The sequence below is a fragment of the Podarcis tiliguerta genome (genome assembly GCF_965153285.1).
Source record: "Podarcis tiliguerta genome assembly, chromosome: 1".
In the NCBI taxonomy this organism is placed as follows: domain Eukaryota; kingdom Metazoa; phylum Chordata; class Lepidosauria; order Squamata; family Lacertidae; genus Podarcis; species Podarcis tiliguerta.
This window is the reverse complement of record NC_139534.1, coordinates 112,836,035-112,853,707: the sequence shown is the minus strand read 5'-3', so window position 1 is coordinate 112,853,707 and position 17,673 is coordinate 112,836,035. Positions and strand designations below refer to the sequence as shown.

At 41.7% G+C, this 17,673-nt stretch overlaps 1 protein-coding gene across 8 annotated transcripts in view; it reads left to right on the top strand.

Moving 5' to 3' along the window:
- Nucleotides 1-17,673, top strand: part of FBLN5 (fibulin 5) — a 56,235-nt gene that overhangs the window by 25,646 nt on the left and 12,916 nt on the right. The window lies entirely within an intron of this gene.

Sequence of the window (17,673 nt, the reverse complement as noted above, 5' to 3'; positions counted from 1 at the left end):
AGCTTCTAGGAGCAACAAATGAGAGCTGTGTGCATGGTAGGGACCAGTGGTGGCTGAACTACCCCAGAAGGAGCATGATGCTTCCCCCAGCAGAGATAGTGCCTCTCCCCATACACCCCGTATGCCCCATACTTTGGAGTAACTCACATGGTTTATACAAGTGCTGAATTGACATGAATCATGTTACCAAGAGGAGCTCTGCCATTTGCATGTTTGACATATTTGAAACATGAGTGAAGGATTAAAAAAAATGCTTAAACAACATGGATTAGGTCATTGCAGCCCAAGCAAGCAAGCTAGACATATCTACATGTACAGGGGAATACCACCATAGACACAACTGCTATGAAGCTGCTTGGATCCAGGTGGGAGTAAATTGCATTCCTGAAGCAAAGCATAAAGCACTAAATCTAGGCCAACGTTTTTGAGCTGGCTGTGACCCCTTTTAACTTATTCCATTTCTGACTGTTTTTCTTGTAAGCTCTTAGAATGCTCAGCCATAATAATGACCCTTTTGTTCAGTATCCCTCCTTGGCACACGGTGACTGAAGCAAAGCCTCACGTTCTTTCATTACACATTCATAAGCTAAGCTGAAAGTCGCTTCCAATTTCCCTTCACCCCACCCCTGCCATTTCCTGCTTCACAATGATTTTCGTAATCCTCGTTCAGAATTGTTAGAAAGAAACGCAATGGGTAGACTTTTCAAAAAAAGAAGAAGCAGCTTTCCTGCTAAAATGTTTAATGCAGAGTGGCTGCATGAAAAAGCAAAGATATGAAAACATGGAAATGGGTAAGGAAAGGGGGGGAAATCATTTGTAACAGAAGGGGAAACCTAGGAACAGTGATAAAAGGAAAACAAAGAGAAAATCCCATGCTCTCCTCTTCCTCAGCTGGTAGGAAGTTCAGACAGTAGCCTTCTATGGGATTTGCTTCCTTGTCAGCAGAGATGACTGTATTTTTGTAATACTTTTCTATTTGCAAAATCATAGCATGAGCCTAGAGATGCATGTATGTGCACCCAGACCCAGAGAAACAGTCTAGTTTCAAAGCTGCATCAGTTTCCAAAAGCAGCAACATACCCTGGGAGCCCACGAGGCCCCTCTGCTTGCTAGGGAGATGCATTTGGATAGCTGATAACCCCAAGGTTGCAGGTTCAACCTCCATATGGGACAGCTTGGACTACTGCAACACGCTCTACGTGGGGCTACCTATGAAGGTGACCCGGAAACTGCAATTAATCCAGAATGCAGCAGCTAGACTGGTGACTGGGAGTGGCCGCCAGGACCACATAACACCGGTTCTGAGAGATCTGCACCGGCTCCCAGTCTGTTTCCAAGCACGATTCAAAGTGTTGGTGCTGACCTTTAAAGCCCTAAATGGCCTCGGTCCTGTATACCTGAAGGAGCGTCTCCACCCCCATCGTTCAGCCCAGACACTGAGGTCCAGCTCCAAGGGCCTTCTGGCAGTTCCCTCATTGTGAGAAGTGAGGCTACGGGGAACCAGGCAGAGGGCCTTCTCGGTAGTGGCGCCCGCCCTGTGGAACGCCCTCCCATCAGATGTCAAAGAGATAAACAACTACCTGACATTCAGAAGACATCTTAAGGCAGCCCTGTTCAGGGAAGTTTTTAATATTTAATGCTGTACTGTTTTTAGCACTTGATTGGGAGCTGCCCAGAGTGGCTGGGGAAACTCAGCCAGATGGGTGGGGTATAAATAATAAATTATTATTATTATTATTATTATTATTATTATTATTATTATTATAGCTGCATATTCCTGCATTGTAAAGGGTTGAACTAGATGGTCCTCAGGGTCTCTTCTGACTCTACAATTCTGTGATTCTATGACTTGGTTATCTATTGCTGCGTACATTTAAAATAACCCCTCTTTTCTTCACTGCCCTTCCCCGCAAAGCAGGTTGGATATGACATATAGCTAGTAGCCCCCAGCCATCAGTGGTCATTGGATATTAATGAGCAGATGATGCTGTGGTTGTTTCATCTCCCAGCAGTGGGGGATTCTAAGGTATGCATTGCTGGGGAAGGGCTGTAGCTCAGTGGTAAAACATCTGTTTTTGCATGAAGGAGATCCCTGGTTTATTCTCTAGCATCTTCAGATATTGCTGGGAATATCCTGTTTGAAACCCTGGAGAAGCACTTCTGGTCAGTGTAAACAGTGCTGAGCTAAATGGATCACTAGCCTAATTTGGTATAAGGCAACTTATTAAGTTCCTATACTTGCCACATTTCGGGAAGAATTCCATGTGAGACAGAAATGGAACTGGTCTAGTATCTCCTGGCATGAAACAGCACTGATGGAAAATGTTTCACCTGCTGAACATCTGTCTGCCATGCAACTATTTCCCCATATGTAAAAAGGTAGCAGCTATAACCCTTCTATTGTTATTTCCTTTGGGAAGGTCTGAGTGCAGAGAAATGGAAAATAAGAAATGGAGCAGCAGTACAGTTTTAAATTTAGGGAGATGGGAAAGTTGTAGAAACAGGAGACTGAAACTCATCCTTATCAGCATTCTGCATCTCATATTAAGTGCATTCTCCTTACGTCTTTTCCCAGGCAAAAAATCTTTTATTTTTCAATTCCATTTTTGGCATTATGAAGCTCTCCAGTAAATTAGCAGGCCAAAACTTTTAATCTTCATATGTTGTTTTTTTTATATTGCTATTTATTTCAGAGTACAAATAAAATAAAATTGGGATGTTTCAATGGGGGAAAACATATCAAGTAGATGGAAAGATTTTACTTTATATTGGAATAACGATATAGGCAGAAAAGTGGTGCTAGGGATAATATAAATAAATATATAGATATCCCCCCAAGGTCATATTAAAACAATATTCTTTCCTTCCCTCTCCCTCTTTGGCTCCTGTTCCTTGGAATAGGTTTGTAAATCTGTTTTGGCTGGTGTCTCTTGGAATAAGTTATGATGAAATTATTTCTGTTGTTTGCTTGTTTATCTGTGCTCAGCCTATGTTTCTTAGAATAGGTTTGCAATATTTTGTTTCCAAAAAATGTGGGAATAAAACAAATAATTGAATTGTTAATATGATTGTGAATTCATATTTTAGCTATTCTTTGTTCTGTAGAGGTCTTTTTGCTCTTAAAAAGTTTTTGGGTTTTTTTTTAAAGAAGAGATTGGTAGAAATCCCTTGACTTTTAGGGGCATACATAAAGCAGCAGCACAAGTGTGTGTGTGTGTGTGTGTGTGTGTATGTGGCTTCATATTGTCTCTCTTCAGCCAGTGTATGTAACCTCCTAAAAATAAAAAATGAAAACCCCCAAAAGAGGTGATCTGTTTCAGTATGGGATATCTTGATACATCTCTCATAACTTTTGAAAATAAATTTATTCTCCTTACCACATAAATTGTGGGTAACAGTTTTACCTAGGAACCAGATAAAATACTTTGAAGTCCAATTTTGGTTTGTGCGGACAGCTGTTTGGTCATGAAAACAACGAAGGAGTGAGCAGCTTTCATGCTTTCATGTTTCCATGCGCTTGTCTTGATACAATTGGCTCTCAGCCTCCTCCTGCCAGGCAAAATCCACACTACAATTGGGAGACAGGCAGGGCCTGACTACATGAACAAAGGGACTTCTAAATTCCATGAGGCAAAACTGTGTCCCATATCCTCTCAAGCAGTGGGTCTAGTAAGAAAATAGCTATCAAGAGTATTGACCAGAGAGGCCATGGATTGTATGGACCAGGGCCAGTTTGGAAGATTTTGCTCACACTGTTTCGGTTTGCAGAGTTGAATTATTTATTGCATTTTTATCCAGACCTTCCTTCAGGGAGGTCAGGGAGTGTACAGAGTGTCTCTCTCACTCATATTAACTTCTTAAGAACCCTGAGAGTTATATTAGACAGAGACGTGGCTAAGTGGAGATTTGATTTCAGATATCTGAATCTGTCCGGTACTGTACAGTACAGTACATATCAGTGATCTGGTTTGCTGGATGTAGTTACAACACTTGGGCTCGTGTGTGTGTGTGTGTGTGCGCGCACAGCATGTTTTGCTAAACCATAGTTAAGACAAATTACAGTTTGTCTGGGTGCAGATATAATGAGTAAACATGGTTAGTTAGAATTGAAAGCCAAAGCTTTCAGTCTTCTGCTTGCATTTGTGCCACAAAACCAAGAGAAATTCATATAACACTAAAACATAGCTCATCACTGTGTCTGACCAGCTTTCTTTATTAGTTGCTTATTCTCCACACTGTTCACTGTCCTTGCTTTCCTTCTGTTCAAGCTTTTCTTTTTCTCCTAATTTCAACATTGCCAAGTCCATTAAATTCAGCATGTGTCTGTTAGTTCAGTCTGTTCTGATAGTAATTTAACATAGCATGGGAACCATTTTACATGCTGGGTAAAAGAATGCAAGGAATGAACAAATGATCTTGGCCCATTAGCAAGTTTTCTTTACAAGTCACTAAATGATTGGGGGGGGGGGATCTCTCTATTCCACAGAGGGCATCTGCACATGTACTTATTGCCTTGGGAAACATGGGTAGTTGTACATTAGGGTAATGGCCATTTTCTCACAGATTTTTGCAATTTTCACTGGTAGAAAAAGTGGTGCCCAGAGTGGCAGGGGCAACCAGGTCAGATGGGCGGGGTACAAATAATAAAGTTGTTATTATTATTACATGAAGCAGTGTATTTGCACAATCCTAAATAATCATTAACTTACAGAGCATATGGACGGACATTCAAGAAAATACTGAAATGCTTTATTATGCACACAGGTTTGAAGAACACGAGTGCACAATTCTGTCTCCCTCCCAGCCATGATGTAAAGTGGAGAGGGGTGGAGTGGGGGGCCCGCCACAAGTTGCTGCTCCCATCATCGCTTACCAAAAGCGCTGTTGGCTGGGGCTGATGGGAGTTAGAGTCTAGAGAGTCACAACTTCCACACCTGAGTTCGTCTTGTTGGGATAAATCTGAGTTTTCTCTCTTTCTTCAATTTAATTATAGCCATGTTCTCTGGTGATCAGAACAATTGAAGCAACCCACTCTTGTGGTCACATGAACAAGCTGTGCTGGAATTATCTTTATTTACTTATTTATTTATTTACCCCGTTCTTCAGCTCAAATGACTTCCAGAGCAGCTTGCAATGATCAGTAATAAGACGGTTCCTGCCCTCAGGCTTGCAATCTAAAGATGTTTAAAGAGAAGCCTGTGCTTCAGTTTCTTCACCAGTTAAGCCCTTATATGAGGCCTGATTCTCCTCCTTAGCATCTCATGCTAAGCGCTTTTTCTTCCCAGGCCAAAATCCTTTACAGTGGTACCTCAGGTTACAGACGCTTCAGGTTACAGACTCCGCTAACCCAGAAATAGTACCTTGGGTTAAGAACTTTGCTTCAGGATGAGAACAGAAATTGTGCAGCGGCAGTGGGAGGCCCCATTAGCTAAAGTGGTACCTCAGGTTAAGAACAGTTTTAGGTTAAGAACAGACCTCCAGAACGAATTAAGTTCTTAACCTGAGGTACCATTGTATTTTGTTCATGCGGAGGAAACTGATATGGTGTTGCAGTTGTTCAGCATGGCAAGTATAAAATATAGCATGTTCATGTCTGGTAGTGTCACAGCATCTCACCGTACTGTATTATGTAGGGGATCTGTGTGGCAAGCCACTCTACCATTAGAACTGCAGCCCGGAGCAGCCATCAATGTGGAACATGTTTCAACTGGGTTCCATAGTGCTGTTTAAATGTCAAAGCAGCCCTCAGATTTCTGGAAAACTGTGTTGCCTGCAGGTCCTGTGTAGCGTCTAGAGATGGCAGCGTTCACACTGACACATAAAATTGATTGCTATTCTTGGCTCCTGCCTTATATTTCTTGGTTCAGCTTTGTTTGTTTCTCTTCGGTTTGGTTCCAAACCTAAAACTGGCTGCAGTTCTATGCCATAATCAAGATGTTTGGCCAAAATATATAGAAAATATGAATTGGCTCTTCAACATTTGCACACTGGCCAGATAATTTGAGTGCACTGCCAGACTCCACAGGCAGAGACAAGTTTGAGGTTGATGCTGTTCTCTGTGTCTTGTCGCTAGAACAGATAAATTATTAGTTCTGCATTTCAGAAGCATAAATGCTGCCTATTAGAGAGTCAGGATTGCCTTCGATTTCTTGCCATGCTCAGCAGCAAACCCAGGTTGTCACTATGTAATGTGTGAAATACTGGTTTATTCAGTGAATTTTACAGAACCTTGTGAGAAGACAAACTGGAGCTACATAAGAATAGTGATTCTTAATAGAAGGTCCATCAGCACTTCATATAGGAGTCAACAGTCAAAATGCCTCTTGTCTCCTAATTCATACTTTCCTGGAGTATCCTCACAGTCTAAGTATTAGATGCTTTATGTCATTTTCATTAGAGATGACTTTTGATGGCTTGGCTAAGCAAGAAAACTGGATTTTATGGTTTGCATTGAATTTCAACTCTCTCTCTCTCTCTCTCTATATATATATATATATTATCACTCATGTTTTGCTTGTGCATACAGATATATGGAATGGTTGTCAAATTTTCCCTGTCCTAGGATTCCCCCCCCCCCCCTCGTATATTGGTAACATATTTTGGCTAGGCTGGTCCTCAAACTAGATTAGGATTGACTTGTCCATTTTCCTTTGCTGCCACTCTTCCCCGTCTTGGAAAGAAGTCAAGTAACATTTCTAGAAACACTCGTTCATTGGCCAGGCATCAGATGCTCTGCTCCAGATGCCTTCTGGTTATTTCTTTCATTTGATTCGTTACTTCTAGCCATAGGTCCGAGAGGTTTTTTTCTTTTGCCCCACTGCTTCCCCCAGGAAAACCCTCTGTTTACTGCTTAATCAGGACAAACATCAATCTGCAGAAAACTCAATTGATATTTGCTCAGATTCAGCAGTAAATTGTGGGAGTTCCCAGGGAAAGTGTTGGGACAAAAGAAGAACCTGTCTGACCCATGCCTAGAAATCATGGACCAAACAGGAGTGCCCCGAGTGCAGTCGCTGAACCAAATCAAGTCTACTGTGACAATTTGGCCTTTAACTATCTGTGGTTTTTTAGATGTGGATGGGTTGTTTTAATGTATGCCCCACCCCCATGGTTTTATGTGGGTTTTTGTTGTTGTTTGGTTGTAAATTGCTCTGGGTTGCCTTGGCAAGACAAAGCAGCTAACAATTTTAATTAATAATTGCAATAATAATATTGTTAGACATTTGTAGGTAAAATTGCTGAGCTCTTTGTGACTTGGATACTGTGCAATTAGTACAGAGACTAAACTAGAAGTGTCATCAGTTGTTTTTTGTGGATTTGCTTTTGATATTTGTCCTTGCTGGTTAGTGACTACTATTGGACCAACTATTGTCCTGTGTCCCATTTACCATCCTTTGACAGCGTGATAAGAATGGCTGGACATGTTCAGGCATTCCAAGATGATACAAAAATTATTTTATCAATTCCAGCCCACCTTTCAGCTGGACCACAAGTTTGAAGGAAGCAAGTACACAGTCGGTTTAGGATGTGCTCATCAGTGTTTAGTATGAACATCACTGATTGTGTAACTGCACTGATAAGTGCATAAAATCCAGTTTTACACATGCTGTTGGCTGGATTAGAAAAGTGTTTTTGCGAAGCATGCCTTGTAGTAAACACAGTTTGTTGGATTGTGTTAAGAATATGCAATAGGTTGAAAATGCAATGTGTTCAGGCACCGTCCAGTAAATAGCAAAGTGACTCCTGCACAGATGGACCTACCCCAGCTGCAAGCCTCAGCTGCAAGGCTCAATGGGCCATTATATTTTAGAACTGAAGTGAACAGCTGTAAAAAGAAGCAACCTGTCTCCCCACCTCCAGCTAACGCTTCATGCACATCACTGATGAGGAATGTGGTAGTGCAAGCTAGAAGGGTAAGAACAGTCCTCTGACATGACAAAGAACACCAAAAACACATTAAAAAATCCAACACTTAACTCTCACTAATGTGACTTGTATTTGTATCCTGAAAATGCTTTTAAAGGGCTTGGTGAGTTATCTGCATGTGGTGGTGGGTAGAAGAACTACTTCTCTGTTGATTGATTTGTTTTGGACACCTCTGCTGCTTCTGCTACAGTATAATAGATCACGACTTTTTTCTGGGTCATCTTCAGGAAATGGTAGGAACAATGGGACTAGCATTGACAGGCTGCACTTTGTCCTTTCCAGGCATTCTTGGAGAATTTGGCTGAGGAATTTTAAACCAGCGCCCCCCTCCCCCAAGGGCTTTGTCTTGCAGAGTGCCACAGGTGTTCATTTTATTCTCCCGGCATTCAACATCTGTATCAAAACAGCTGAGAAAGATCATTTGAACATTTGGAATGTGTTGTTATTACTATGCTGATGACGCCCAGCAATATAGGTTTGGTTTTTGTTTTTAACTGATCCAGAAGAAGCAGCGGCTTCTCTTAGACAGCGTCTGAAGTTGAACTAACTTAATGCCAGACTAGACAGAACTGCCAGTCGGCAATCTTGCCTTCTGAGGATAATAACCAGTCTCTTTCTTGGTCAGACCAATGAAGCATTACAGGGGTCATGCCATATCATCAGCTGACTGGTACTGGTCTATTGAGGCAAAAAGATTTCCTTGGTTGGGGTGGCTGATTTCTTGGTAGTTTACTTACCCCAAATGGATTTATGAGCTGGGTGGCTCATAAGCTAAATCCCCTCATGAAATCCCACAGGTCACTGTGCCAAAACCTATAGTATCACACAGGAAGAAGAAAAATTTCAATTATGGGGGTTAGGATCATGTCCTTTTCGTGTGTGGTCAGCTTTGTGAAACTCCTTGATCAGGGAAGTTTGTGAATGGAGGACTTCTCTGCAACTGGTAAAAGTAATGCCCTTTAGAATGGTGTTATGTTTAAGTGGTTGCATCAAAATGGTGGACCTCCCTCAGGAAATACAATTGGTGCCATCCTTGGACTCAACTATACAGCCTCAAATAAAACGTTTTAATTGTCTTTTAAGTGTAATATACAATTTGACACAAGATGACGATGGTGACCCTTATGGAAAATTCAATCTATTTTTTTAAAAGGCTTTTTAAAAAAGCATTTTCAGAACTGTTTTTGTATGTGTCTAGATCCTACCCTTGTTATGCCTTGAAAACGTTTTTTCCCCCTCCCGGATTGGTTTTAATTGAAGGGGTAGATCGGTGTTTTTAGTGGTCTGTTTTAGTCTTTGTGCTGGATTGTTTGCTAAAAGAGATTATTGGTTTTGTTATTACTGCATTGTGTATTGTTGTGATATTGTAGATGCTTTTAGCTGTTTTATCCTATATTAGAGCCATAGGAAGCTGCCTCAGACTATTGGCCTGTCTAGCTCAGCATAGCAGTGGCTCTTTGGGGTTTGAAACAGAGGCTCTTTCCCAGCCCTTCTTGGAGATGCCTGTGATTGAACCTCTTTGCACAAAAGAAGAACATAAGGAGAGCATGGTGGATCAGGGTAAAGGCTAATCTAATCCAGCATCCTGTTCTCTTGGAGCCAGCCAGATGCCTGTGGGAAGTCGGCAAGCAGGACATGAGTGCAACAGCCCTGTTTCCACCTGCAATTCCCAGCACACTGCCTCTGATAGTGGAGGTAGAACATAGTCATCATAGCATTGTTCTCCATGAAATTGTCTCGTCCTCTTTTAAAGCCAACCAGACTGGTGGCCATCACTGCCCCCTGTGGGAACAAGTTCATAGTTGATAACTATGCACTGTTATTCTCTCTCTCATAAAACCAGAACTCAAGGACATCCTATGTTGGATGACTCAGGACACAGTTGTCCACAGCTACTATGCAGATGTGGGTCCAGTTGCTGCAAATCACAAGTAGGGAAGATGCTGCTGAACTCAGGTCCTGCTTTTATGCTTCTGGTTGGCCACTGTGGGAGCAGGATGCTGGACTAGATGGGCCACTGGTCTGATCCAGCAGGCTCTTATGCTTCTATATTGTGTTTTATATCTTAACTTTCATGCTCTGAACCGCTATGGTTTTAGCTGAAGGGGTGGGGGGCAATATGCATGTGTTATAAATAAATGAGTACATTTATAGCTAATATCCAAGATCTTTGTTTTATAATTTACTCCAAAGCTTTGATGATTAATGACAGATGATGATGGATCAAATGTGTTTTCCATATGAGCTGTGAAGAAGAATCCATAGAAGACTGACAGTGGTGCAAGTTCTGAAAATGGGAGGCAGAGCTTCTAAAAGAGTTTAGTAAACCTTCCTTAGGAATCTCCCTCCAGTGTGATCATTTGTAACTGGCATGTACACACATCGATGAGATCTGCCCTCCTCTCCCCATGTTTGACGGTCAAGTATTTGATGCTTTATTGACTCTGAAGTTGATGGGATCATATTAGTGTTGAAATTGTTTATGCAAAAAGTTGTTTTCTGACTCACCCGAAAGCAGCTTGACATTTCCCCCTGGCTACATTTCCCATCATTATGTGGATTAGCTGTGACCCAAAGCCTAATTGCATTTTCTCTCTTGCTTCAGAACATTCTGTATGATTAACCCATGAAGGTCAAAGGATTTTGTCGTTGTTCACTCAAATCAATATTGCTGCACATCACCTCAATCTCTGAGCAGTGTGAGATTGCAGGGGTTACGGGCGCTTACACAGGGTTTTTGGTTTGCTTGGAATAAGGGACAGTGGAGACTTTGGTGTGTTCGGAATATATGGCTTATTTACACATGCATACAACCTGATCCTATGATAGAGGGGCTCACAGTATTAGTACAGTGGTACCTCAGGTTACATACACTTCAGGTTACATACGCTTCAGGTTACACACTCCGCTAACCCAGAAATAGTGCTTCAGGTTAAGAACTTTGCTGTTCTTATGAGAACAGAAATCGTGCTCCGGCGGCGCAGCGGCAGCAGGAGGCCCCATTAGCTAAAGTGGTGCTTCAGGTTAAGAACAGTTTCAGGTTAAGTACGGACCTCTGGAACAAATTAAGTACTTAACCTGAGGTACCACTGTACCCCAAGAAGGTCTTGCTTATCCTATAGCCACAGCCTTGGATTCAAACAGAAATCAAGCATTTTCTCCCTTTCAGGCTTCTGCCTGCAGCCTGCCTCAAGCCCAGCTCTCTCTCTAGCATTCATCTCTGACTTTAGTCTTTCTAACAACCAGCCAGTTGAAGGAGAGGGGAGGGCCCCTATCTGCTCTCTGGCACAGAGCCACTTCCTTTGTTACCTTAACATACTTAGGCCATTACCAAGAAGCTGGATTGCTCCCATCTTCCCTGAGGAACTTGCAATCTGAAAATTGCTGAAGAGAGAGGTGAGAATGATCAGAGGAAGAAAATGGCACCTGCAAAGCTCTGTGCCTTTGTGAGTGCTGCCGATCATCTGACTGTCAGCATTGGCAAACCCCGAAGTCAGTTGAAGCCCAGGCTGCCGCCACATGGTATTTTGCACTCTCTCAGCAAAAGGTTAACATGGCTACTCTCGGTGCTATTTTTCTAGAAAAAGAGGTGCCAGAACTCACCATTAACATCTCCCTTGTTTTCTTATAATGGTAATGGCTCCCACCTGAGAGGTGCCAGAACTCAGTTCTGGTGAGTTCCCACTGAAAAGAGGCCCTGGCTACTCTAATGGAAAGGGTTCTTTTGCACACATGCTGGTTTTTCTCTTTACTTTGCAGCCTCCGTGCATTTCATCAAAGTAAAAGCAACAACACCAGGGAGAAGCAACTCAACATCACATGCCATTGGGCTCTCTTACATATTTTTTTCATTTATTTTTATATCCTACTTGGCATATAGTGGTTAAGAGTTTCAAGCTGACACATTTCCCAGTCCCCCCCCCCCCAAAAAAAACTTTTGTTCAATTTTTTTAAATCCCACCCTTCATCCCAAAGGGATCATGGAGCAGCTAAAAATGTAAGATAACACAATAAAACATTGACACATTATAATAATAAATCTTTATTGCGGTCCAAAGACCCATAAACACATTATAAACATCAATCAGACTGAAAGGAACAGCAATTAATCCCTTCAATGCAGAAACCTCATGCATAATTATGCCCCAAAGAAAGGGACAAATATGTAAATCTTAACATTCCGCTTGAACGTGGCCAAAATGGGAGGCTGACTGATTTCACTGGGTGTGTGGGAGTTCAGTAAACAGGGTGCCACCACTGAGAGCACCCTGATCTATATCACTGTCCTTCTTGCCACTCCCACTTACAGGTCTCGCTCCCTGATCACAATGTTCAGCTCAGAAGGCACTGGGGAATAAATGCTAAATTGGAGTTTAAAACATTATTTGAGCTGGGATTAAATGCATTTCCAGTTGGCAATACTACTTGGAACATGCAAAAAGAAAAAAAAAGAAAAGAATAAGAAGGCTTTGTGATGTGTAAGTTAGAAAGGAATACTGCATCGCTTTGGTGCATTAATGGTAATGAGGACACAGCTGTTACATTCTTTAAGCCAATAATTCTCAAAGATTTTTTCTCCAGGACTGGCTTTCATCCACTACAACTTATTTGTTTAAAAAGAAGCCCCAAAGCCACATTGCTTAGAGAAGAATTACCTTAGCTTTATGGAGATTTCACTAGGAGCACATCTGGCTGACGAACAGACCCCAAAATTGAATGAAATTTTAAAAGCAATTTATTTTCTCCTGGATAAGTCATCTAGCTTCCACAAGGCCAAAGATCACAATGCCTTAGCCAGGCAAGAATAGGCAGTCTTCTTTTTTCTCAGAGCCCATCAAGACTTCCCCAGAGGGAGGTGGCAAAATTGGTGGATTACAGACATCAGTGAGAAATTTACCCTTTCAAACAAAAAGGTACCCCTGCCCGTACGGGCCTGTCTTGACAGACTCTAGGGTTGTGCGCCCATCTCACTCAAGAGGCCGGGGGCCAGCGCTGTCCGGAGACACTTCCGGGTCATGTGGCCAGCGTGATAGGCTGCATCTGGCGAGCCAGAGCCGCACACGGAAACGCCGTTTACCTTCCCGCTAGTAAGCGGTCCCTATTTATCTACTTGCACCCAGGGGTGCTTTCGAACTGCTAGGTTGGCAGGCGCTGGGACCGAACAACGGGAGCGCACCCCGCAGCGGGGATTCGAACCGCCGACCTTTCGATCGGCAAGCCCTAGGCGCTGAGGCTTTTACCCACAGCGCCACCCGCGTCCCCTTTCAAACAAAGCTCTTCCCAATTCCCATTGTTTTCAGGCTAGGCCAGAGTTACTGACAATGTCTGAGGATCTTGTGTTAGCCAGATGCCAAAGGCTAATATTCTATCATTTAATATTAAGTGGTAAAAGTGTATTAGGTGCTCAAAGATTGATAGATGATGATCTATAGATATAGATAGATAGATTAGATAGATAGATAGATAGATATAGATATAGATATAGATATAGATATAGATATAGATATAGATAGATAGATGATAGATAGATAGATAGATAGATAGATAGATAGATAGATAGATGATAGATAGATGATAGATAGATGACAGATAGATAGATGATAGATAGATAGATAGATAGAAATATATATGGATAGATGATAAATAGACTGTGAGCCAAGAGCTTACAATCTGAGTGAGTTTATCAGAAGAAGAGCCTGATGGATCAGGTTCATGGCTCATCTAGCTCGGCATCCTGTTTTCACAGATGCCTGTGGGAAACCTGCAAGCAGGATCCGACACAAGAGCACTCTCCTAACCTGCAGTTTCCAGCAGCTGGTATTCAGAAGCGTATCTTCTCAAAATGAATATTGCAGATCTGGAAAAGATGCAGAAAGGGACAAACATTATAATGGGGATGTGGCACCTTTAAAAAAAGAGAGAGAAACTGGTGCTAGGATTGTTGTTAATGTGTTTTGATGATATGTTTATCAATAAGTTTGAAAGACTGGTTTACTTAAGGTCACTGAAACCCCCACTTCATAGAACAGATTCCTCATGACTGGAGCTTTATGTACAATCCCTTGTAGTAAAGGTATCATGGAAACATGTTAGGAACATAAATTCAAGCAGCTCCCCTTTTAAAAAAAATGTGTGCATTTTTCTGTGGTTGGTTAGAGTACCCTTGAGTGTTTAAGGATTTTAAAGGGTTTTTTTTTTTTAAGGGTGTACTCTGATGCACCAGCACAATGCATGCCATATGCTACACTACAGCAATAATAACATGGTAGCATCCTGGAGGGCATGGCAACACAGCCAGTATCCACCAATCATGGCCAGTGTGACAATGTCATGGAGATGATGTGGTGAAATTGTAGAGAAGTTGTGGAAATTCCCCCATGCCAGCCAACACCCACTGAAGTGTCTGAACCGTCTTCAGAGGTAGGCCTACGTATAACATGTTGAAATAATCTAACCTAGAGGTTTCCAAATCATAGACAAGAGAAATATGTTATCCCTGTCCAGACAGGGGTACAACTGGGCCAGCGGTTGTGAAATGCTCAGCGTGGTTTTCTTTGCTTCATTGACACAGTTCATTCCTCTGAAACAAGCTTCAGTGATCTGAAGGTTTAACTCTGAATAATGGATAGGCAGAGCAATGCAACCTTAGAAAGCATCATCATAAGGGTGAAGAGAGGTGCAAGATTTTAAGAGCAGTGGAAACAATTTTGAAGCGCCCTCAGCTGCATCCAATATTTTGCTGGCCTTCCGAAAAGCCTTGGAGCGAAAGCTTTAATGACTCAGTTCAACTGTACCGTCAAGAAGTTCACGCATTAGTGGGAATGTAAACTAATCACTATTTGGCGAATTCTACTAGCTCAGTTCCCCTCTTCTCATTTCTCCAAGTTTCCCAAAGAAGTATAGCAACATGAATAGAACATAATGATGATAAGAGCCTTGCTGGGTCAAACCAAGGACCTATCCAGTCTAGCAATCTATCTATCTAGTAATCCAGTGGTTTGCCAGATGCCCCTGGGGAAGCTTACTAATGGGGAAAAAATCAACAGTCTTCCGAATATTCATGATTAGGTTAGTATTTCCCACAAATTAGTTTAATCCCCCATTAAGGAGGCAGTTTTTAAAGTTTTGTTCTCATCTGCCTATTTAATTTATAATGTTTGGTGAAAAAGAAAAAAGTAGCTCATATTACTTTAAAAATGATGATTCTAAAAAAGGTTCGGAATCTCGTATCTGATATGAAGTTCTCTCGAAACCCCTTTGCCACTATATTTTGGGACACTGACAAAATAAAGTTCTTTCTTGTAGATTTTTCTGCAGTGAAATAACACGCTTTCTCTTAGTCCCCCCCTCCTTCCTCTCAAGATAATTGCATTTGGTAAGGAGTGCTTAACAATGCTACATTCCTAAAGTACAAACCACAGCCAAGATGCAAATCACTGTTGTGTTTGGGCAGTGTTATGTTTTCAAGGACAGCCTGATAGGTTGGGAACCATCCAAGACCAAATCTCTCAACACCTGTTTAAAGGCAAATTTCAGTGTCCAAACTATTAGGTTCAACAGATTGATATGCATATATTCTGTCCTTTATTTTCTGGGGGGACGCAGGGGTATGCGCACCCCTAAACATTTTGTGAAACTTTGTACTTTTGTCCATTTACTGTATGTATTTTTCCCAATTTGAACTATAAAATGGTGATTTTCTTGAGTCAAACTGAGAATACTCCTAAACATTTTTTTAGGAGAAAAAACACTGCATATATTAATGTGCTTAATTCTGTAATTAAAATCTGTGTGACTTCCAAGTGTATACTGTAACTCTGACAGGATCATGTCTATTTGCATGCTAAAATGAGGCACAGTATTGGAAGACACAGGTTAATATTTTAATGGCAAGTGGGATGACAATTTTAGTATATCAGAAAGGCTGACTATGTAAAAGAGGATGAATTTAGCACCTGCAAAAAAAACACACACAAAAAAACCCCAGTTGATTCCAGTTGTAGCCAAAGAGATGTAGGCAGAAATTTAGAAGACAATCTTCTTAGCAAAAACAAAGTTATCAAGGGGAGACTTAAAATGTCCATCTTCAAGGATTTTTTACCAGAGACCAAATCAGGATGTCAACTTTTTGTTCTTTGCTGGGGTGTGGGGTGATTTCCAAAAGGAGATTATACCGTCTTCTCTATATCCCACTGGTTTCTGGCAGCCCTTATTCCTGATCAGAGATTCACTGCTGGGGTCCCACATGCAAACACTTACGTGTAACTCAAGATCTATTCTGTAAGGCCTGATTCTAGAGTGATACTGGAGAATGAAAAGAAAGTTACCTGTGCAGGACTTACATACCGCCAACGACGAAATTGGCTCACCAGTTCTTATGTGTGCAGCACCATTGGCACTTCACCATAGCCCATTCATAGCCCATTCATTAGTCCTTTTAAACAACACTGGAGGTGAAAAGCAGTAGAGACGTGTTAAGCATTGTTTCTGCCATATATTTCAGTGATGTTCACAGCAAAAGGACCTGGCAGGAAATCAGTGAGTTGCACAAAACTAAGCAGTTTATTCCCATATTTATATAACGTAATGTGCAAGAGAGTGGGGAAGGGATGTTTGCACAATGCCCTCCGTTCCATTTGCTCTTGCTTGCAATTTTCCAAGGAACAAAAAGGTGCCAAAGAATGTCCTTGGAGCACTTGTATGTATAGATCTTGAGTTACACATAAGTGTTTGCACGTGGAACCCCAGCAATCTGTCACTTAAAGCTTGGCTGAATTAAACCATTTTGGACAGGCACCCAAAACCCAGGCAGGCAAGGGGTGCCAGGCAGGCAAGGGGTTTCACAAATAAGGCACCATTACAGAAGAGGCCCTGTTTTGTTGTCCTAACCTTGCAGGGGCACTCAGAGAAGGATGTCCAAAGATTATAGATGTGAATGGGCAGGTTTATATGGGAGCAGTCAGCCATTTAGGTGAGATTAGAGAATCTAAAGGAGTACCATGAGCAAGGATAAAGGGGGGGAAAGAACATGTCCCTGCACCAAGGAGGACAGTGACATTAATTTCCCCAGTGAAGATTCACCCTCCACAGAAAGTTTGCTATGCACTGCCATTTGCTGCAAACTGCGGGGGTGTGGGGTGTGGAAGTAACGTGTTTTGACCCCAACGGGTGTATAGGATGTGAAATTAAGGCTGGATAAATGTGTCGAATTTGGTTTCTCATTTTTTCAGTCTTAGGTTGAGTTCTCCACATTTCCACATCAGTTTGCAAAACCTTAAGACCTCAAGAAAATTTGTCAGCGTTATAATACAAATATCTCCTAATATATACATCTTTGAATGACATTCAAAAAATAGTTATGCTTATGGAAGCCAGCACAATGAATCTTACTAGCACAATAGGACCTTTCTTCCTCTCCCTTGCCCACGTGCCCCTCCCAATTGGCTCTGGAGGGTCAGAAGAAGCCCCAAAAACACATAAAGTGGCAGGAGGGGAGGTGGTTCCATCTGTCTAGCAGAAATGCTTGCACTAATGGATTGTCCATCACAGTGCAACATTGAATCCTACCCATAGGATGCCATTTTGCCTAATATACAATTTTTTTGCAATCAATTTTCTCTCATTTCATGCATTTTTTTTTTAAGTTATTTTCACTCATTTTTGCATTTTATGCACATTTCCCCAATGTATGCATTTTTGTACATGTTACTTGGTTGAAGAACTGTGTTGCTAAACTCGGAAGTCAAG